Source organism: Camelus bactrianus, chromosome X, assembly GCF_048773025.1.
Source record: "Camelus bactrianus isolate YW-2024 breed Bactrian camel chromosome X, ASM4877302v1, whole genome shotgun sequence".
Lineage (NCBI taxonomy): Eukaryota > Metazoa > Chordata > Mammalia > Artiodactyla > Camelidae > Camelus > Camelus bactrianus.
Genome location: NC_133575.1, coordinates 68,209,606 through 68,234,021, shown reverse-complemented (window position 1 = coordinate 68,234,021; position 24,416 = coordinate 68,209,606). Strand labels below are relative to the sequence as shown.

Here is a 24,416-nt window from a genome sequence, read left to right as displayed (position 1 = left end):
ATTTGTCAATGACTTTGATATTGTCAATCAAACTCATGTTTCTACATATTCAATAGATGATATAGGTAGATTGGTCAATTTATCTTTGTTCATTGTTAATAGATGAACACTTTTTAAATTGATTTTAGTATTAGTAAAGTTTATTTCATAGTAAGCAACAGATATAGGACAAGTCTTAAAATTGTGAATAAGTTTAGAAGGGAAAACATAAAAATCCTATTTCACAAAAGTTCCATGAATTACAATACCATCTAACTCTTTGTTTCTTCAGGATCAAATTCAGAGGCATTCAAATTTTCCTCAGGTGAAAATATCACCTAAAATATCTTCACAAGATTAATCATACATTTCTATAATAGTTGGTAAAAACTTCAGAAGTCCTTCCTCTGTAAAAATCAGTGAAAATGTCTGAATGAGAGGGAACTTTGACATCATTTAATACATTGCTTTAGAACAAGTATCCCGTGCTTGATGCAAACAAGGCATTCAGTTACTGCCCTTCTAGTTTCTCTGACAGTGTCAGACTAGCATCTTTTGTCACTTCTCCTGCTTTTTTTTTTAATTGCTTATATTTTTTCTGTGTAAATGTCCATTTCCTTACATTGTGTTTTTTGTTCAGTAGTAAATGACTTTCTCTACGATTTCTTTGACCCAATCTTCAAGGAACAATTTAAAGTTTAGTTTTTCACATTGCTCCAGGCTAATTCAGGATGTTTGCACATATTTTTCTGTCTGATTAATAGTGTCATCTAAAGTTTCAAAACAGACAAATTCAAATATATTAAAATATTACATGTATGAATTAAAAGTTACATTTTCCAAACAAAAAATCCCAAAGTTTGTACTCTGTTTCAGTGTTTTAAATTTTAAACCCAAATAAAAACACCAAGTGGTCATGTAAGATGGCAGAACTGAAGTAACTTAGGCTCTATTTCTCTGTTTTTTACAATCATTGTTTTATTATCATTCATTTCTAATACACTGTTTAAATGCAGGGATATGTAGTATCACAGGGGATGGAGACACGAAATTGCATCAAAAGCTGAGCTCCAACAATTTGGAAACATTGTGAACTTATGCTCTAAAGGAATGAATGTAGTTTAGCCAACAGATTTTTTTGAGACCAATTGTATAAATGAGAATTAATTCTCCAAATTCACTTTCACGAAGAATGCAATGTTTATTAAAAGATAAATTATCAAAATGTGCTGATTTCAAGGTTACATATATTGCTTTGAACTTAGACCAAAAAAAAAAAAAAGGCTTTCTCAGGGAGTTTTATCACTGACATTGCTGAGAATTGCCAGTGCACGGTGATAATAAAAAGAAGAATGATTTTATTTTGCTTTTGTTACCAAAGGCAAGTTCATGTGCCCAATGCACCATGAGGCCAAACAAACTGAAACATTCAAGTTTGGAGCAGAGAAAGGTTTATTCCAGGGCCGAGCTAGGAGGACAGGGTCGCTTATGCGCAAGAAAATCTTGAACTCCCCGAAGGGTTTCAGTAAAGCATATTTAAAGGTCAGGTAAGGGAGTGGTAGTCATAAGGTACATGATCAACTCATGCAGGAGTCTCTGATTAGCAGATGTTCAGGGAACAGTGCTATCAACACTACCAACCCCTAGGCTCCAGAAGGTCTGGGGGCCATGTGCTCTCAGTCATCAAGTAGTTAAATTTCTTCCCTTTGGTGATGGTTTTTTAGCATCTGAAAAACTAAGGAAATGTACTTGAGATACTATTATCTGGGTACTTCTGAGAGGAACTACAGTAGAGGATATGGGGGAAGGGTCTGACTTTGGAAGTCCCCACAGGATCCTGCTTGGTTACATTTTTATTATTGGTTTTAAATTCTCTATGGATAATCCAGCCCCTTATTGCTTGCACTCAGATCTGACTACTCCTACTCCTCCCCAAGGGGCACCATAGCCTGTCATTGTTCTACGTGCTGGGTATGAAGCAATGAACAAAACAGACCCAATCCTGGTCTGGAGGAGCTTAAGTGGAAATTTTAGACCAAGAAAACAAAGAAAGAAATAAGGTTACTTAGAATAGTGATAAATACTATAGAGAGTGAGTGTGTTAGGGTGGGAGTTATTTTAGACTGGGAGGACAGGAAGTACTTCTTCAGGGAGCAGACACCTAAGCTGAGACTTGAGTAACAAGAGAGTCCGCTCACATGAATGTGAAGTGTCCAAGCAGAAGGAATGACAAATGCAAAAATCCTGAGGTAGGAACAAACTTCCTGGAGCATTGTGAGTTAGGTAGAAAGTGGTAGAAGAGTCAGGCAGGAGCCAAATCATATGTAAAAAAAATTCAATTTTCTTTTTAGAAGAAATATTTTATTTTTTATCCAGGTATAGTCAGTTACAATGTGTCAAATTCTGGTGTACAGCATCATATTTCAGTGATACATATACATTCATATATTCATTTTCATATAGAAGAAATATTTAATTTAAATATTATTTGATTTATTATTGTAGATTTACCAATTGCTACTGATTGCTTTGGGCACCAAAGGCAGCTGTGTGTCATGGAAAGTATTAGAATCAAGATAAGATCTTGTTCTCTAAAAAAGTAGTCATAAAAATAGGCAGTTGAACTAGACTAGAGGTGCTAAAAGCCAGTGTGTCTAAGAATCACTTGGACAACTTGATAAAATGAAGACTCCTGGATACCACCCTTAGAAATTAATATTCATTTATTCTGAAATAAGGGAATTTTGCAAGAGTTTCTCAATTTCTCTGTTTCTAATGTGGATATTCCTTGGATCACACTTTGAGAAACTAATAAAGTCCAATTAGACAGACTAGATGACTTACCATTGTATGTCATGCTTAGCACTGATATTCTAGGATTCTATAAGGGCTCTTATCTAATGTGTTTGATGATCCTCGGTATCTTCAGTATTCTTGTGGACACATTATGTCCTCATCTCCAATGACCTTTACTCCAGCTGCATTTCAGCCAACTACAACCATGGCCATACTCTTGACTTTGTTATTACTAGGAGAGCCACTTCACCTCTGAAATTTTTAATTCAAACAAATTTTCTTCCCTGACCACAACTATTATCCTTCAAGACCCACACCTTTTCTCTGGTTTCATCAAGATCTCTAGGCTTTGATGTCTGTATTAGCTGTCTATGACTATATAATAATTTATCCCAAACTTAGCACAAAAACCAAACATTATCTCCCAGCTTCTGTGGATCAGAAATTCAGCTGTGTGCATCTGCCTGCAGGTCTCCATTAAGTTTCTTGTCAAGACATTGGCTGGAGCTGCAGTTATCAGGAGGTTTGATTAAATTGGAGAATCCACTTCCAGGATAGCTCACTCACTTACATAGTTGTTAGAGGAGGCCTCAGTTCTTCATCATGTTGGTCTCTCCATAGGGTTTCTTAAGTGTCCTCATGATACAACAGCTAACTTCCTCCAGAATGAGTGATCTTAGAGAAAGAGCAAGGAGGAAACCACAATGCCTTTTATGTCCCTGTCTTGGATGTCATACATTGTCACTTCAACCACATTCTATTCATTATAAGTGAATCACTAAGTAAAGCCCATATGCAAGGTGTGGGGTAGTAGACTTGACTTTTGAAGGGAAGAATATCAAAGATTTTATATACATATTTTAAAACCACCACATCTCTCCTTTTTCATTATCTGTTGGCCCTTCTGGCCTCATTTTCTTTTCTAAGCAGCCTACACCTCGTGGTGCATCTCTTCAACTACTTTCTTGACAATAAACTCAACTACCAAACCTCACTAGAATAGTTTATTTTTACCCTCTGAAAAAACACTTCATTTTGGACCAGAATGACTTTAGGCAGCTCATCTTCCTCCTCTATGGTAGCTGTGATGGTTAATTTTATGTGTCGTTTTGACTGGGCTAAGAAATGCCCAGGTAGCTGGTAAAACATTATTTCTGAATGTGTCTATGAGAGTGTTCCTAGAAGAGATTAGCATTTTCCACAGTGTAAAAAAGTGATCATCTGATCATATCTACTTATCTTCCTGAAATACTTCAAATGCCTTCCATTGCTGTTATGATAAAGTCTAAGCTCTTTAACAGGAATATATAAATATATATAAAGCAAAATATTTATATGATATATGTATTTATATAATGAATATATGAATGAATGATTATACAAGTCTGATGCTCAGAGATAGGTCCAAATTTAGGAGTCAATTTCATATTGTTAGTAATTAAAATCATGGGAAAGCTGAGATTATCCAGAGTATATAAAGTGAAAAGAATAAAGAAGTGTTGAAGAGACTCCAATATCCATTTTCTCCTTCTTCTGTAATAATAAGAACCAGACCTTTATCTGGACACATGGCTGCACAGAATATAGACTTAATTTCCTTGCCTCTGAGAGCACTGACAGGCAAGGTAGCTGTGTTCGTAGATTAATAGTTTAATGCTATGACAAATTCTTAGATGATTAGGTAGGATTGTGTATCAATTAATAATTTACTGTGTACTACACTAACCCCAAAACTTAGCAGATTAAAACAACAATCATTTTATTTGTTCATGACTCTGTACACCCACAATTTAGGCTGAGTTCAGCTGGGCAATTTTTCTGTTGGTCTCTCCTGGAGTCAGTAACATAGTTGCAGTTGTTTGGCAACCTGGGGCTGAACGATCTAAGACGGCCTCACTCTCATATCTGGAGGTTGGTGGGGTATCTCTTTCCACATGTTCTTTCATCCTTAAAGATGCTAGCCCAAGCCTTCATAGGAAGGTCTCAGGGACCTAAAAAGGAGGGAGTGGAAAGTACAAGGCCTAGGCTTGGATATCCTACAATATCATGTCCCCACAATCAATTCATCAAAAGAAGTCATGAGGCCAGATCAGATTCAAAGGATGTCTGTTAATAAGAAGAACAGAAAATTCATACTGCAAAGGGATGTGCATACAAGGATGAGAAAATTCATGGCCAGGAAAGTACTGCTAATGGGATTCTTCTTCTTACGGGATTGACTAATATAATGTGAGAGGAAAAGTATGCGCAACTTCTTAAATTTACCCTCAGCATATTATAAATCTCAGGGACTTTTGATGGCCATACTAAAGAAAGCCCCTTTACTTCTGGTGGCCCAAAAAGCTGAGATTTTTAAAAGCTAAACTCAAAGATTGATTCTTTGGATTTCTAAAATTATTTCAGTTGAATATATCAGGATATACCTCATCCTGATAGGTCATTTGTGTATAAATTTAGAGCTTCGAGCAGGAAAGAGTGATAGCCTGATATTTGAAAAGGGCTATCTGGGAGGAGCTAAAGGGTTAAAAGTATTCAAAATCTCTGCACCTCTCTCTCTGAACTATTCTTTATTCCTGATTCCAATTTTGGTATTGGTCAGCATTCTTTAATTACAAACAACAAAACCCAGGTCTGGATAATATAAGCAAAAATGGAACTTATCAGAGACAAATAATAGAATCAAAAGAAAAGCTAAATAAACAGAGCTTTAAAAAGACAGAAACCAAGACAGGAACAAGAACCTAGATAGGAGGAACTGAACAACAATAAATTCCAGGCCTCACTGTCTAAAAGAATGTGTTTCAACAATTTTCAATTCTTGCAATCTGTTTATATCCATTAGAAGTCTTAGTTGTAAACAATAGTTGTTAGTAATTTTAGCTAAGTTAAATATAAAGTACTTATTGAAAGATATTAGGCAATTAACCAAATTAAGAGAAAGGCTAGAGGCATAGGATCAGAAATATGAGCAGGGATCAGTGAAGGCTAGGATGCAGGCAACACAGCTAAGGTTGCTCCATATGATAAGTATGCATCTTTCACTTATTCCTTCAAGATTCAAAGTCCCATATGGAAGCCTTCCACTTGGCTGATCTAAATACATGCCCATATCAAACTGTGGAGAGACTAAGTAGTTAATCTTTTCTCTTTTGGGGTGGAAGATGGAGTGTGCCTCCTACAAAAACTCACAGAACTGAAGATTCCACCCAATGGTAGAGGGTTGAGTCCTAGTGAAAAGAAAGAAAGGAAGGAAGGAAGGAAGGAAGGAAGGACCTCCCTCCTGCAATGTCCATTACACTGCTCAAAATTAAAATCCTACATAAAGAGTGACTGATCGGCCCATCTTGGATTATATGTTCACCCATCTAGGGATGTTAAATATTTTAAATTGATAATTCTCAAATCATTGATTGACAACATCTGATACAGTTGAGGTAGTTCTCTAGAGATGATATGAAGTGCTTTTACTGAAAGAAGAAAGCATAGAATCCAAGGAAAACAAAATAATAAATGTATACAACTCTATTAGACCAAAGTAGGCTGATGAAGATAGGAAGTTTGAAACTCATCTTAAATGATAAATATTTCAAGGGAGAAGTCCAGGCAACTGAGTGTAGACTGCTCTGATTGAATAATTTTTTTCAGCCTCTGAGAAATGAAAGAAACTGTTGAAGGGATACTAAAGTCAAGAATAAGGCTGTATTAGTTATTGTTGTGCAAAACATTACCCCAAATCTTAGTGGTTTAAAAGCATACACATTTATTATTTCATAGGTTCTGTGGGTCAGGAATTTGAGCACAACTTAGCTGAGTCCTCTGCTTCAGGGTCTCTCACAAGGCTGCAATCAAGGTGTTGACTAGGGCTGTGGTCATATCTGAAGGCTTTACTGAAGCGGTACACTTCTAAGCTCACTTACGTGGTTGTTGGCAAGATTCAGTGCCTTGTGGATTGTTGGACTGAAGGCCTCAGTTCCTCATTGGCTGTTGGCTAGAGACCTCCCTAGATGACTTGACCTATATGCCTCTTCATAGACCATTTCACAGCTTGCTTCATCAAAGCAGTAAGAGGACAAGAATGTTTCAGCGAGAAAGAGACAGTACTAGCAAGATGGAGGCAACTTAATCATAGAAGTGAAATACTGTCATATTCTATTCATTAAAAGTAAGTCACTAGGTCCAGCCCACATTCAAAGGGAGGGGATACGATAAGGATGTGAATACAATCATTTTGGGCCATTTTAGAAATCTGTCTACCATAAAGTCACTTTTTTCTCTATGATTGAGGCATGGGCTTTGTGATAGGGGAGTAGCATTAGAAATAATTGTATGACTCCCAACTGTTTAGTGAAAAGTCTACAAGGATCATTGTCATAATCAATGATTTGTCAGACTATATTAAAGAATTCTTAAACAATGAGTAACTGGGATGCCATTAACCAATCTACCAATTTAGAGGGTCCACACCTATCCCAAGCACACATGTTTGGGAGAGGAGCTTCTATAGCTACTTCCCTCTTTTCCTTGAGTTTGTGGACATTCTGGGACATTTTAAGGAGTGAATGTTCACATGGAGCAAATCATACAGGAAGCAAAGAAGTCTTGGGTCATGGATTGGTGTGACTTCTGCTGGTAGTCACTGGATATTGATGAAGTTAAATCCCTTCCAGATGCCACTGGGAGGATCAGGTAACCTAGTCCTTAGTTGTAGACGGTTGGTAGGTAGTTCTTGCTTAGTTTAAGGCTGGAAAGTCTATGAGCAATAATTCCCATTTCCTGGGAATGCACAAAATATTCCTCATTGTGGTCCTTACCTATAGGTACTCAGCTTTTCAAAGGCAGTGGGCCTGCTTCTTTCTTGGAAAACTTCCCTGGAGTTATCTCCCAGATTCAGGGACTTGTTTTGGAAAACTTTATTCTTTCACACTACTCTCTCCCTCTCATGACCTTTGTCATTTAATTTTTTTTCCAGCTTTATTGAGGTATACTTAATATACAAAAAATGCACATTTTAAATCTATACATTTTGAAGAATTTGGACATTTGATATACATATGATACCATCCCCACAAAGTAATAAACATATATATCACCTCCGAAGGATTTCTTATGGCCCCTTGCTTTTTTTATTTTTGCAGTAAGAGCGGTTAATATGAGGTCTATCCTCTTGACAAGTTTTTAAGTGCACAGCATTGCATTGTTAACTATAGGCACTATGTTGTACAGCAGATCTCTAGAACTTATATATTATCTTGTATAACTGTAAGTTGATACTCATCAAACAACAAGTCTCTATTTCCTCCTCCCTCCATCCTCTAGCAAAATCATCCTATTCTCTACTTCTATGAGTACTATCTATTTTAGATACCTCATATAAGTGGAATTGGGCAGCATTTGTCCTTCTGTGACTGACATTTCACTTAGCATAATATCTCCCAGGTTCATCCGTGTTTTCTACGAATGGTAGGATTTCCTTCTTCTTTAAGGCTGAATGCTATTCAATTGCTTGTATATACCACCTTTTCTTTATCTATTCATTTGTCAATGGACATTCAGGTTATTTTTATGTCTTGGCTATTGTGAATAATGCTTCAAAGAACTTGGGAGTGAAGATATCTCTTTGAGATATTAATGTCAATTTTTTTGCACTGAAATACCCAGAAGTGGGATTTGTGGATCCTATAGTAGTTCTATTTTTAATTTTTTGAGGAACCCCTATACTGTTAGCACCATTTTGCATTCCTACCAACAGTGTACAAGAATTTCAATTTTTCCATATCCTTAACAATGTTTCTTTTCTTTTGCTTTCTCTTCTCTTCTCTTCTCTTCTCTTCTCTTCTCTTCTCTTCTCTTCTCTTCTCTTCTCTTCTCTTCTCTTCTCTCTCTCTAATGGCCATTCTAACAGAAGAGAGATGATTATCTCATTGTGGTTTTGATTTGCATTTCTCTCATCAGAGATGAGATTAGTGATATCGAGCACCTTTTCACATACCTGTCGGTCATTTGTATGTCTTTGGAAAACTGTATATTCAGGTCCTTTGCCTATTTTTTATTGGGTTATTTATTTTATCTTTACTATTGATTTATAGGAATTCTTTATGCTTTTTGGAAATTAACCATTAACCCTTTTCAGATACATGGTTTGCAAATATTTTATTCCATTCCATAGGATGCCTGACACCAGAAGCATAGACAATAAAAGCAAAAATGGACAAATGGGACTACATCAATCACTTAAGTTTTTAAAATTGAAGTACAACCTATCTGTAGAAAAGTGCATTAGTAGGAGTCATTATAGAGTAAGCTCATCCATGTAATAGCACACAGACCAAGAAACATTTCCAGCACTCCAGATGCCCTCCTATGCTCACTTTCAGTCAGTATCTATCATCTGCTTCACAGATAAACGCTACTCTGTCTTCTAGCACCATATATTAGGTTTACTAATGTTTGAACTTTTTATAAATGGAATTGTACAGTAGGTATTCTTTGTATTTGACTTCTTTTGTCACATTTTAAAATCTATTATACTTTGAGGCACATTTCAGTTGTTTCCAGTTTTGGGATATTGTAAATAATGTTGTTATAAACATTCTTGCACATGTCTTTTGATGCACATATGTATATTGTTTAGTTGGGTATTTCCTTAGCTTGGGTTCTTCTGAAAACTGAGCCTGACAAAAAGCTTATGTGCTATTACTTTATTAAGGAATACATTCCCAAGGTGACTAAGTCTCAGAAGAAGTGAGAGTCAACACAAGGGCATATTACTGAGCTGACTACCACTTGGAACCAACGCAACTGACTGCTCAATTTCACAATCAGTCTCATCTTTGAGAGGCTATATGGACTGTCTCAAGACAGTCTGGCAGTAGGAGAAGAGGGAAAAGTATTTATCCATTGGTTCTCATCTAAAGATGCATGCTAGGACGGTTATCTGCTCTCAAATTTTAGTCAGCAAATGTACAGATACTGGGTAGGTCTACAGCATTGCATGCTTCCATGGCAACATGGGAACCCTGGGATGCAAGATGAAAAGAGTATAGCATGAAGATAAGGTAAGGCACCATCAAACTGCCCCTGAGTGAATTCAATGGGAGCCCACGTGCCGCTGTTTTTCGTCTTCGTAAAATTGGCCAAAGGATATAAGGCAGGAGCGGAATTGCTGGATAATAGTACATGACTTTGTTCAACTTTAGTAGATGCAACCAAGCAATTTTCCAAAGTGATTGTACCAATTTACACTTTCACCAGTAGTGTTTGAAAGTTTCAGTTTCTCAATATCTTCACCAGCAATTGGTATCGTCGTTTTCATTTTAGTCATTCTGATGGGTGTTTAGTTTCACTCAACTTTTTATTTGCACTTCCCTGATGTTTAATAAAGTTGAGCACCATTTCATATTTCAATTGGCCATGTTGATAATATCTGTCGTGAAGTGCTTATTCAAGGTTTCTGCTCACTTTTTCTATTGTGTTGTCCATTTTTCTCATTTATTTGTAAGTGTTCTTAAGAAGAGTATATACAGGCACTTTGCCAGTTACATGTGTTGTTAATATCTTTTCTCACACCGTGGCTTGCATTTTTATCCCTTTAATGGTGCCCAGAAACCAGCCATGCTGGACCAATCTGGGACTTCTAGTCTCCAGAATTATGAAAAAATATATTTCTGTTGTTTAGGCCACACAGTCTGTGGTATTTGGTTGTGACAGCTTAAGCAGTCTGATACATTATTCTTCTTATATATTCCTTATTTCCACTTGCTAATATTTTATTTAGGATTTTTACGTCTGTGTCCATGATGGTTATTGGTTTGTAATTTTCTTTTAGGATTTTGGTATCAGTGTTTTATTGGCTTCATAAAACAAATTGGGAAGTGTTTCCTCTCTTTATTTTCTGAAATAGCTTGTTTAAGATTGGCATTATTGCTTCCTTAAATGTCTAATAGATTTTACCAATGAAGCTATCTGGGCCTGGAGATTTCTTTGTAATAGGTTTTTAATTATACATCCAGATTATTCAACATGCACTCAGATTTCCATTTCTTGTGACTGATTTGGTGAGTTGTGTAGAGTCAGTTCTACAGTAACACTTACTTTAAAAAGGTGAAGTTATTCCAACATGATGGTTATAGTAGGGAACAATTTGAAAATTTTTTGTTCACTCATGTACTATTTCATCCATAAGAAACATGATGTGAATGCTGAAAACAGTATCTAGCTCAACTGAACTGTGTATGAGTGCACAAAACACACACACACTCCTCAAACATCTACCAGACACCTTGATTCACCCAGGGGTTATCCTACAGTTATGTTTTGCTAATACTTTTTTATTTGTGAAATTTTCTACATGAGAAAACACTCACTCAGTATCCCAAACATGTCTGAACACTGGCTCAAAAACATCAAGCACAGCATGAAAAAGGAAAGATTTAAATATTGAGGCAAAGCTTGAAGTAATCAAGCATTTTGAAAGAAGTGAGAGAACATGTGATATCTCCTGAGCAGCAGATATGAAGAAATCTTTATTTTGGACCATATGAGGCAATACTGTGAAAATAAAAGAAACATCTATGGCTGGAAAAACTTCAAGAAATGCAAAATCAGTAGTGAGGCCTAAAGTAATAAAAGAAATGAAAAAATTGATGAGTCTATGGATTGAAGACCAAACGGTAAAAAATTTGGGAACAACCTTTCTCACAATCAATGAGAAGGCACTATCTATACACAAAGATCTTAAAAGAAAATTGTTAAGTCCTATGGAAGAGGTGCCTTTAATTTTGAGTAATAGTTGGTTTCGTGGTTTAAAACATTGTTGCAATTTCCAAAACGTTCAGCCTTGGGTGAAGATATGATTGCAGATGAAAAACCTGCAGAAGAATTTCTAGTAGTGAAACACATGCTAATTGAAGAAAAAGAATTACATTGGATTACATTTTCAATTTTAATGAAAAAGTTGTCTATTATATATGCATCTCTTAAAGGACCTACATTTGAAAGAGAATAATATGACCTAGGATTTAAGGCTGTGAAAGATTGCAAATTTTGATAAATCTGTTTAAAACTGCTTTACAATAACTCATGGGCTGCAACCCTTCCTACATCCACGTCCATAAGCAAACTTCAGGTTACTTTCTTATGTATTGTAAATAGTGTTTATATATTTCTCAACTGTTTAATGTGCTTAAAAGTCTGCTACCATGTTTATTAAGTTCCTATCTTTTTGTAATATGTTACTGGTGAGATTTTTGGGGGTTGCACCCCTAATCTCATTTTCCCCATAAGTTCTACAGCTTTTATTACATGATTTCACGGTACATTGATTTTTAGGGATGCATATGTTGAGTTATTGTAGTTCTGACTTATTTCATCTTAGTTGTCAAATATATTGGCACCAAATTATTCATAATCTGTTAGTGTAAATGAGTGAAATGCAAGACATAGAAGAAATATACAGCTTTTCTGGCCCATTTTTTATTTTCCCATTTTTGAGAGAAATAAGGATACAAAGAAAACACTAGTGCAATGATCAGTGGCCACTGGTACTCAGCCTCAGTATCAGAAAGACAACAGAAAGCAAGAGATACTCTGGCAAACATTGGAGTAGTTCCTTCCACTCAGTTCCAAGTTGTCAAGACAAAATATTCTGACTTTTAAGTATTTAGACCACATGCATTTTTTTTTGCAACCCAAACCCTGGAGGTTAGGAGTAGTAGGAGTTGGCAGGAATTCACAAGTCCTGTGCTCATGTGTATTGCAATACCTCGAGGCACAGTATGGCAAGGTTCCCACACAGTTTGAGTGGTCTAACCAGGGAAGTCGCCTCCAGGGTGTGGTGCTGGTATGAATTCTCCACTTAATCAGAGATCCTGGGCACTTGCACAGTGCTCTTCATAGCAACCCACTAGCTGCAGCACTTTTCAGACTACAATTTGTGAGACTCAAGGATATGGCCAGGCATCTGAACCCTGAGGTCTTTTGCCCCACTGTTCCTACCCATTTCTTCTTTAGGATTTTATTCATAAAAGCCTTCATTCTAGAATGTCTCCCCCATAACAGGATCTGATGATCATAAGAAAGAGCCTGATGTCCCCAGTCCTTCACAACACATCAACTTTTAATTTTTTTACATCTTTCCCCAAGTCCTTGGAAATATAATTTTCCTTCACTGGAAGGGAAGAATAAATACTCCATACTTTCTACCATTAGTATCCCTCAATCTAGGATAAAAGAGGAGCTCATTGCTAAAGAAGAAAAGCAAAATCCCATAACTATTTTGCCCTGCAACACTTGGGTTTCATGAGATTTTTTTAAAAAACTTAAACTACCTTGAGTAAATTTCTATTTCTTGCTATTAACTGTACCCAAAGACAGTTCTGTAGTGGAGTAAAGGAATATGTGAGTGGATGCTGAGTTCAGTTTTGGATGTATCAAGTATGAAATATTTATGGGACATTCAGTTGCATACTGGAGCTCAGATGAGAGGTCTGAACTGTCGACAAAGATTTTGGAATCTTGTATATAGGTGATCATGGGTGAGATTGCTCAGGGAGAGCACAGAGTAATCTTTTTTCCTACTTATCTCTTAAGGCTATTTAAAAGTTTCAAAGTAAAAATATGAGAAACTAATTTCATTCACATCTTCACAAATTTGAAATCTAAGATTAATATTTTTACAGAAATCTCATTATATTCTTGATCATAATTGCATACTCAAAGGTTGTGTGTGAACATCAAGGACATTTTATTTCATTTAATTTCTAGTTAATGGTTCAGTTTCTCTTGCTTAGTATATTTTCCAGCATTTGCATTTTATCTTTTCAATTTGTTAAATTTGCATTTTATTGTTACTATTAGGTTGCCTTAGATCTTCGATTAACAGAAATGAATCATTTGTGGAAGAGTGTGTCAATAATGCGTAAAAGAGTTGTTAGGATAGTCTACGTACTACAATGAATAATCTAAATACCACAAGCCATAAAAATATAAATATGGATAGTGAAGGTAACTTTCATGTTTTTCTCTATTTCTGTATCAGTTGATTTTTTCCTGATTAGAGTGGATTTATGTATTACATATTTAATAAAAAATAAAGATATAAAAGGTGAAGAATTGGTGAAGAATTAGAGGAAACAGTATAAATAACTGTTTTCCTATAAACAGAGATAAGACAAGGCAGTATACTTTTTGGGCAAGTATAGATTATTGATCATTATGCATTTGGACAAATGAATCTGTAAATGGGATAATTTTGCACAAGTTGCTTTAAAAAAAGAGAAGAAAAAAAGGGTACCAGAAACTACAATGTTAAATATCTAAAAATTAGATTTTATTGGACCAATGATGTATTCACTCCAAATCCCTAGGATGTTTTCTATTATGAGAATTGTGAAAACAATGGATTGATTTTATTAATGCTTTTTCATGTAATTGTCGGCCATTTGTATACCTCTTTTGTAGAAGTGTCAATTTAGGTTCTTTGCTCATTTTTAACTGAGTTGTCTGTTGAGTTGTAAGAGTTCTATACATATTCTAAATACAAGTACCTTTTCAGATATATTGTTTGCAAAAAATGTTCTCCCATGAAAAGATATTCAACAATCAACAGGGAAATGCAAATCCAAATTGCAACGCAATATCATTTCACAACCACTTTTTGATTATAGCTAAAAATAATAATTGTTGGTGTGGATGTGGAGAAATTGGAATCCTACTACATTGCTTATGGGAGTGTAAAATGGTTACAGTCACTTTGGAAAACAGTTTAGCAGTTCCTTAAATTGTTAAATCTAGAAGTAATACATGACCCAGAAATTCCACTGTTAGGTATCTAACCAAGAGAAATGAAAAGTATGTGCATACAAAAACTTGTGCACAAATGTTCACGCCAGTGCTATTCATAATAGCAAAAAAGTGGAAATAAACCAAATGTCCACTAACTGATGAATGAATAGACAAAATGTGAAATATATATTTAAGAGTATTATTTAGCAATAAAAGGGAATAAAGTACTTAAATAGACTACAAAATGGATTAACCTTTAAAACTTTATGACAGTTACAAACTGGAAAAAAAAGAAGTGAATTTTTGTGAAGTCTAATATTCACTTGTATAATGTTTGGCTAATATCCATCTATCCTTGTCACATCAGAGGAACTGCATACCATTCATTTTAAAATGCGTTAGGAATAAATGCAGTTTTAAAAGTACAGGGATGAATTGTAGTCGTATTTCCCCTAACTGCTCATCTCAGGATTATTCATACACTTTTTTTTCCTTTAAACACACATCCAAATGCCAAAATAATTGGTCACAATTATCTTTCCTCTCTCCATACACCTGTTTATAATGAGGTCTTCAAAGGGAAATAATCATGTACATAAAATGTTTATTGTCATTGTTTTCATATATAGTCATTCAATAAATATTTGTCGCCTAAATAAAATGGTATCTTCTCAAAATAACACGGAAGCAAGTCACAGAAGTCCACATATTATGTGAGTCCGTTTGTATGAAATGTCCAAAATAGGCAAATCTATAGAGACAGAAAGTAGATTAGTATTTGCCTAAGGCTGAAAAGTTGAGGGAAAATGAAAAGTGACTGCTAATGGATATGGGATTTCTTTAGGGGGTTATGAACTATTCTAAAATTAGATTGTGGCAATGGTTGCACAACTCTGTGAGTGTACTAAAACCATTTTATAAGGGTGAATGTTATGGCAATAAGTTGTATATTAATAAAACTGGTGAAAAAAGAATATGTGCTAACAGATAATTTCTTTACAGTGGAGTGAAACGTGATATGCAGAACAAGAAGTATTTCATGACATATGTGCAATTCTTTTTACATTTTTTTATTGAATTATAGTCATTTTACAATGTTGTGTCAAATTCCAGTGTAGAGCACAATTTTTCAATTATACATGAGCATACATATATTCATCATCACTTTTTTTCTTCACTGTGAGCTACCACAAGATCTTGTATATATTTCCTTGTGCTATACAGTATAATCTTGTTTATCTATTCTGCATATGCAAGTCAGTATCTACAAATTTTGAAATCCCAGTCTGTCTCTTCCCACTCACCACCCCCTTGGCAACCACAAGTTTGTATTCTATGTCTGTGAGCCTCTTTCTGTTTTGTATTTATGTTCATTTTTTTTGTTTTAGATTCAACATATGAGTGATCTCATGTAGTATTTTTCTTTCTCTTTCTGGCTTACTTCACTTAGAATGACATTCTCCAGGAGCATCCATGTTGCTGCAAATGGTGTTAAGTTGTCGTTTTTATGGCTGAATAGTATTCCATTGTATAAATATACCACCTCTTCTTTATCCAGTCATCTGTCGATGGACATTTAGGCTGTTTCCATGTCTTGGCTATTGTAAATAGTGCTGTTATGAACATTGGGGTGCAGGTGTCTTTCTGAAATAGGCTTCCTTCTGGATATATGCCCAGGAGCGAGATTCCTGGGTCATATGGTAAGTCTATTCCTAGTCTTTTGAGGAACCTCCATACTGTTTTCCACAGTGGCTGCACCAAACTGCATTCCCACCAGCAGTGTAGGAGGGTTCCCTTTTCTCCACAGCCTCTCCAGCATTTGTCATTTGTGGACTTTTGAATGATGGCCATTCTGATTGATGTGAGGTGATACCTCATTATATTTTTGAATTGCATTTTTCTGATAATTAGTGATATTGAGCATTTTTTCATGTGCCTATTGGTCATTTGTATTTCTTCCTTGGAGAATTGCTTGTTTAGGTCTTCTGCCCATTTTTGGATTGGGATTATTTTTTCTTGTTAAGTCATATGAGCTGCTTATATATTCTGGAGAACAAGCCTTTGTCAGTTTCATCATTTGCAAAAATTTTCTCCCGTTCCGTAGGTTGTCTTTTTGTTTTACTTATGGTTTCCTTTGCTGTGCAGAAGCTTGTAAATTTCATTAGTTCCCATTTGTTTATTCTTGCTTTTATTTCTATTGCTTGTGTAGACTGCCCTAGGAGAACATTTCTGAGATGGATGTGAGATAATGTTTTGCCTATGTTTTCCTCTAGGAGGTTTATTGTATCTTGTCTTATGTTTAAGTCTTTGATCCATTTTGAGTTTATTTTTGTGTATGATGTAAGAGAGTGTTCTAGCTTCATTGATTTACATGCTGCTGTCCAGTTTTCCCAATACCATTTGCTAAAGAGACTGTACTTATTCCATTGTGTTTTCTTGCCTCCTTTGTTGAAGATGACTTGACCAAAAGTTTGTGGGTTCATTTCTGGGCTCTCTATTCTGTTCCATTGATCCATATGTTTGTTTTTATACCAATACCGTGCTGTCTTGATGACTGTAGTTCTGTAGTATTGTCTGAAGTCTGGGAGAGTTATTCCTCCAGCCTGTTTCTTTCTCCTCAGTAATGCTTTGGCAATTCTAGGTCTTTTGTGGTTCCATATAAATTTTATTATGATTTTTTCTATTTCTGTGAAATATGTCCTGGGTAATTTGATAGGGATTGCATTAAATCTGTAGATTGCCTTGGGCAGTATGATCACTTTAACAATATTGATTCTTCCAATCCAGGAGCATGGGATATCTTTCCATTTTTTAAAGCCTTCTTTAATTTCCTTCATCACTGTTTTATAGTTTTCTGTGTATAATTCTTTCACCTCCTTGGTTAGATTTACTGCTAGGTATTTTATTACTTTGAGTGCTATTTAAAGGGGATTGTTTCTTTACTTTCTTTTTCTGTTGATTCATCATTAGTGTAAAGAAATGCAACTGATTTTTGAACATTAAGCTTGTAACCTGCTACCTTGCTGAATTCTTCGATTAGTTCTAGTAGTTTTTGTGGACCTTTTAGGGTTTTCTATATATAGTATCATGTCATCTGCATATAGTGACACTTTTACCTCTTCTTTTCCAATTTGGATCCCTTTTATTTCTCTCTCTTGCCTGACTGCTGTTGCTAGGACTTCCAAGACTATGTTGAATAGGAGTGGTGATAGTGGGCAGCCTTGTCTTGTCCCAAATTTTAGTGGGAAGTTTTTGGGTTTTTTACCATTGAATACTATACTGGCTGTAGGTTTGTCATGAAATATGTGCAATTTATGGAAGAGAGAAATGTTCTACAACCTTGTTTGGTCCATCACTGAAAATGTATTACACCAAAGAGATATTTTGATTAGTTAATTATATTGTGAGCTCAGACATAAACTTGAAAAGAGTCATTGGGCTAGGATATTGAAGATCACCTGAATCTAAAGGTTTCCATATACCCTCCAGCAAAGCAATAAGATCAGCTAAGATTGCAAATACAACCACATATGACTAATGCTTTCAGCATTACTAAGAGAGCACAACACAAATCATATTGATTGATTTGCATATTTTGAACCACCATCCTTACATCCTAAGTATAAATCCCACTTGGTCACGCTATCTAATCCTTTTCTTAAGGTCATAGAGCCTCCAAGCAAGAGGTGCAATGGGCTTTGGAGAAGCACGTTGTTTACAAGTTGAGGGTTTTGGGCCACTTTGGTGAAGAGATCTTGAGTGGATCTCAGTGAGACCTCTAAAGCTGTAGCAATGCTAACTCCTCAAAATATTGACAAAACAACCAGTTGATAAAACAAAGCTGAGTTTATTGCTCACCAAGATGAGGGATAGTAATATGTCAGTAGAAACATAACGCTATCTCAGAGAGAGAAAGGGCAAAGTTGAGATACTAAATGAGATTTTAAAAATAGACTTTACTTTTAAAAGCAGTTTTAGGTTCACTGTCAAATCAAGTGAGAAGTGCTGAGAATTCCCACATACTCTTTATGCCCCAACAAATCTCCCTGATGGTCAGCATTCTTCACCAGAATGATACATTTATTACAATCAATGAACCTATATTGACATGTGATTGTCACCCAAAGTCCATAGTATACACACAGTTAACTCTTAGTGTTGTACATTGTATAAATTTAGATGAATGTATGATAACATATAGCTGCCACTATAGTATCAGAGAATAGTTCCACTGCCCTAAAAATCCTCTGTGCTTGATCTATTTATCCTCCCCAACCCCCTCTTAAAAAAAAAAACAAAAAACCCTGGCAAGCACTGATCTTTTTACTGTCTCCATTGTTTTGCTTTTTCCAGAATGCCATATAAGTTGGAATCATACAGTATGAAGCTTTTTCAGATTGGCTTCTTTCACTTAGTAATTTAAGGTTTATCCTTTTTTTTTTTTTTTTTTTTTAAGCCTGACAACTCGTTTTTTTGAGTGCCAAACAATATTCCATTACCACTCCAGGTACCAGTCTTTATCCATTCACCTACTGAGGGACATCCTAGTTACTTCCAAGATTTGTCAATTATGAATAAAGCTGCTATAAACATCTGCATGCAGGTTTTTTGCATGGACATTAAGTTTTTAATTCCTTTGGATAAATACCAAGGACTGTGATTGATTGAAGGATAAGTGGTTAGTTTTGTTGTACAATGGCAAACTGTCTTCCAAAATGGCTGTACCATTTTGTATTCCTACCTTTGATGAATGAGAGTTCCTGTTGCTTCACATCCTTCCCAGCATTTGGTGTTATCAATGTTTTAAATTTTGGCTCTTCTAATAGGTGTGCAGTGATATTCCATTGTTGTTTTAATTTGAAGTTCCCTTAATGACACTTGATGCTGAGTGTCTTTTCATATGCCTCATTGCCCCTGTATATTTTCTTTGGTGAAGCATCTGTTCAGGTCTTTGGCTCATTTTTAAATCAGGTTGTTCATTGTCCTATTGTTGCATGTCAAGAGTTCTTTGTATATTTTTGATAACAGTCCTTTATCAGTTGTGTAAGGTACTAGATTTACATTAATTCCAGTGAGTATAAGCCTATTGTGTTGTTATGCCTTCTTTTTCATATAACATCTATAGCTTAATAAGGACTTCCTTATAACCAATTGACTCACAATGAAAAGACTCTTTCTTGGTTTACAGATGGCTCTTTCTGATATGCTGGCACCTGCTGGAAATGGAGTGTTGCAGTGTTACAGCCTTTCAAGAAGTGGTCTTGAATGGTAATGAAGGAGGGATATTCTTATAGTAGGTAGAACTTTGAACTGTACATCTTATAGTTCACCAGTCCTGGAATGAAGCATTGTCTGAAGTCGGGGTTTAAACTAATTTGGGTTAGATGGCTAACCACTTGGCTAGGTGGTTAAGGATTTACTTTACTGTCATATATGCACTGTGTATTGGTGGTGGTTTTATTTACTATTTAGAATGTAGAATTGGGATAAACAACAACTGGATAAAATCCTGGTAAAACTGGAGTATAAATGAGTACAATAAATTGTATCACCTGAAGATCATGGACTATATGAGTATGGCAAGCAGTGTTAGAAGTAGTCTCACTGTTGACATTTGGGTGCAATAGTTAGATGTGAATTTGGTTTGTTCTTCATTAGAAAAATGATTAGTTCTTTTGGGAATGTATTCAAAAAACATTACAGATCTCTCTGGATGTGCATCTCTAAAAATTAGGGTGTTTTGTGTTAGACAGGCAAAGAGTAAAATATGTTAGATTGAAGTCCTAAATTCTTAAAATGCTTATATTGCTTTTTTGAGGAAATAAGCTCTAAGCAATTCTTTCTGGCGTGTCTTTTTTTAAATTTAATTTTTGTGGGGAGGAGGTAATTAGGTTTACTTATTTGTTTATTTTTTTATAGGAGGTACTGGGGATTGAACCCAGGACCTTGTGTATGCTAAGCATGCACTCTGCCACTTGAGATATACCCTCCCCCTTGAAGTGTCTTAATGTGAAACTCTGGACTGTGGAAGTGCTTGGGGGTGGGTAAACTGAGTAGCAGAGTGACTTTATTAAGGCCACACAGCTTTTGGGGTGACAGAATTGGCTCAAAAATATGCCTCCTGGATCTTTATTCAGTACATTTTATACTACATTATGTTGTTCTGTATTCAGTATCTGTTTCTGCTGAACATTGATTTTCTATGAATTTAAATTCGATTTTCCACGCTAAATTAGAATAATGGAAGTCTTCTTTCAACACACAAGGGAAGTTAAGAGAATTTTGTGATGCTTAATTTTTTCCCTCTGCTATTTTTCATAATATTCAACAAAAAGCACAATGACCTCCAGATGCTCTGTTGGGTACACTTCCCCTCTCTTTTCTTCCATCCCTCACTCTCCTTCTGTGGAGGCCTTGAAACATTCCCCTTTCAGATCTCCAACTACAGAAAGTATAGTTGACCAAGGGCCCCAGCTGCAGCACTCTAAAATCCACTGTTACATTTGGACTGAGACCATGCCTCCCATAGACTACTCTTGACATGTGACTGAACGTAGCAGGGAAATTAAGGCAGGCACATTCTTAAGACACATAGGATCCCTCTGACAGATGATTTGGGCTTGTGGACTTCACAACGGTCTTGATTAAACTTCCTTAGACTGCAAGGTGGTCTAGAATGCATCCACCCAACTTTCTTTCCCTTTCTTTTTAACTTGAGGCCTGATGGTTCTCCCAGTCTTTCCCAGTTCTCTTCCTATTTTCTCTTACAAGTGTGTCCTCTAATAAAATCATTGTATGTTTATCCATATCTTGGCATCTAATTCTCAGAGGACCCAGACAAATACATCTTTCTTTCCTGCCCCTTCCTTTCCATTTATTCCTGAGCAATTCAGTCCTAAAGCCATTGAGTGGGGAAAACAAAGTAAGCTAGACATCCATGATGTCAATGATAGGGGGCTAATGATCCACAGCAAGGTGTTGTGGGCCAAGCATAAAGAGGAGGATGTCCATAGGAGGAATAGTGGCCCAGTGTGGGGAGTTAGAACCTAAGCACAGCGAAGAGCACATCCTCTCAGAGGAGTAGCCTGCTGTGGAGTGTCACAACCAAATCAGGGTAAAGAAGGCATCCCTACATTAAAATTGCCTGGCAAAGGAGTAAGACCAAGCTGAGTAAGAAGAGCATCCTTGCTGAAGGGCAGTTTGGTGAGATGTGTCAGCCGAAGTAGGATGAAGAAGGTATCCACATGGAAAACAGCCTGATACAGGTATTCATTCAGACCCTCAGCAAAGAGATGAAAGCATCTCTACAGAAGAGAGGCCTGGCACAGGAAGTCAGAGCTCGAGTAGGATGAGGAAGTCATCCATATGGGTGAAGGAGGGTTATGTTTGGCTCAGAATGGGTACTCAGAGTGGGAACAGGAAGAAGACAGTATCTGCAAGGGTGAAGGATGTGGAAGTATAAATGGGATATTGGTTACTTAATCAAGTAAATAAGTATATTAAGTATAATTTAAGCCAGGTTTCTCACTGTCAGAGAAGGACATTACAAATGTGGAAAGGGGGAAAATTAGAATGAAAACTGTTCATTCTAATGGTTTTGAATTGGAATTGGAGGTATTAATAAGAATTCATGGTTTTCAATATGTGTTGATAGGTATAGAAATAAATGTTTGCATATGTATGTATGTATGTATCTACCTATCTATCTAATATCTATTCCTTAGCTTGCTATACTAAAAGCAGCCACACCCTTATATTAATGAGCTCACTTAACACCTAGATCTTGGCCTCTAAATACTGATCTCCAAAAAGAATAAGAGTTCCTTGGAGAAATGGCTGATTCTAGGCTTGGGGCAGAAAAAAATTCTAAAGGATCCTGGAACATCTTAAACCAGAGATCTAGGAAGTACAAAAGAATGATGGAGAAATGCTGAAAAGATAAGAAATCAACTCTTAAGGGGATCTCACTGACTAAATGAAGGATATTTTGTCATAACAATAAATAATGATAATAATGGATTATAAATCATTTATTAAAATCAGAAACTATCCTTACAGATGTAAATATGTAACTGGAAAAAAGTTTGATGAGGAACAATACTTAAATGAGGCAAATCAAATTTGTGTGTCATCTGATAGGATGCAATGAGATGTATACAACATCTTGTGATATACCTGCTGAAGATGCATGGCCTGAATCTAATTATGAGGAAAAATGAACTCACATTTAAAGACATTAAAAAAAAAACTCTTATAATCTTCAAAAGAGTCAAAGTCTTGAAACTAAAGAAAAGACTAAGTAACTAATCCAGGTTGAAGAAGACTAAAGTATTCTGGCATCTAAATGCAACATGTGATTGTAAACTTGATCCTCTGTCATAAAGGACATTATTGGGACATTTGGAGAAACTTGAATAGGCCCCAGTAATTCCCTGATTTTGATGGTTGTATTGTGATTATAGGTGAATGTCCTTGATTATAGGAAACACTAAATTAGTCAGAAGTGGTGGTGCATCATGTTTGCAACTTACTCTTAAATGGTCCAGAAATAAAAATGTTCTTTACTATACTTATACTATTTTTTCTAAGTATGTGATTGTTTCAAAATAAACAAAAATATGTAGATTCTTGTACCCCATCCCTAGAGATTCTCATTTAGTATCAAGATCTGGCCTCAGAATTTGTCTTTTAAAAAATCTTTTTATTTATTTTTTAATGGAAGTATTGGGGATTGAACCCAGGACCTCCTGCCTGTTAAGCATGTGCTCCCCCACTGAGCTATTGCTGTCCACCCCCCAAATTAAATTTGTCTTTTAGCTAGTTCTCCTGGAGATTTTGATGCACATCAAATCCGAGAGTCAACTGCAATCAAGAAAACTGTCTTATCAACAAGTTAGAGAGAAGCAACAAATGTGACTTGAGTTCTTTGCTGGAGTTGTGTTGTTATTAGATGCCATACCTTAGGATTTTGCTATATTTTAGAGGGAGAATATTCTTCCAAAATTCTTGTAGTAATAGAGACTACTCAATATTTGTCCAAAGCTATTTTACATTATGATTACACAACAAGAACCTAAGCAGACCTTTTTGTCTGTCTGCATAGTTTATTCATACTTAGTTGTAATGTTATTTCTTATCAGAAATGGAGCAAAGTGATTACCAGTTACTATCAAAATGGCCTTTCATGACCATCTTAATCATTTACACTGTTTATTCAACTATATTGTAAGCTCTAGGAATCTATGAATGGGTTTCTTTTTCTCATCATTATATTCCCTAGTGCCTGGTACAGTACCTGCCTCATGTTTGGTGCTCAATTGTATGTTGAATAAAACGAATAAGTGCCATAGCTCTCTTTTCATAAGTTCTCTTCATTAATTTTCTCCTTCTCAATGAAACATTGCCATCAAGATACTGTTGTTCATTCATTCATTGGTTGGAATAATTTTATCCCATACAAAATGTTTAACTTTTTAAATCATAAAGATAACTCAAACTCTTGGATTAGAATTGGAACTTAGGTAAGAACAATAGCTATTTTGGTTTGCTCTTATTCATCATTTTCTGTCTCATGAACACAATATGGTTGGAATAAACTTTAATACATATTAGTATATACACATATAGTTTAACTTATAAATATATTCATTAAACATATCAATATTTGCTCAACACCCGTTTACTGGAAAGGGATAAATAGTGCTCTTCTAGAGTTTTGTTAAACACAGTGGGACTCTGAAGTGCTTGGAGTTGCCCCAAAGAGGAAGGCAGCCCATTTACACGCAGAAAGCACCAATAGGATTATTTCAAGTTTGGTGAAATGGGAAGAGAGACCTTTAGCAAAGTTATAGCTGGAGACC

At 35.7% G+C, this 24,416-nt stretch overlaps 1 long non-coding RNA gene across 1 annotated transcript in view; it reads left to right on the top strand.

The window, feature by feature from the left end:
• The window catches only part of LOC123615258 (uncharacterized), a 30,575-nt gene that overhangs the window by 2,129 nt on the left and 4,030 nt on the right, over positions 1-24,416 (top strand). Inside the window, exon 2 of the long non-coding RNA XR_012504903.1 lies at positions 19,745-19,849. This is a non-coding gene — a long non-coding RNA (uncharacterized LOC123615258). The remainder of the gene's footprint in view (positions 1-19,744; positions 19,850-24,416) is intronic.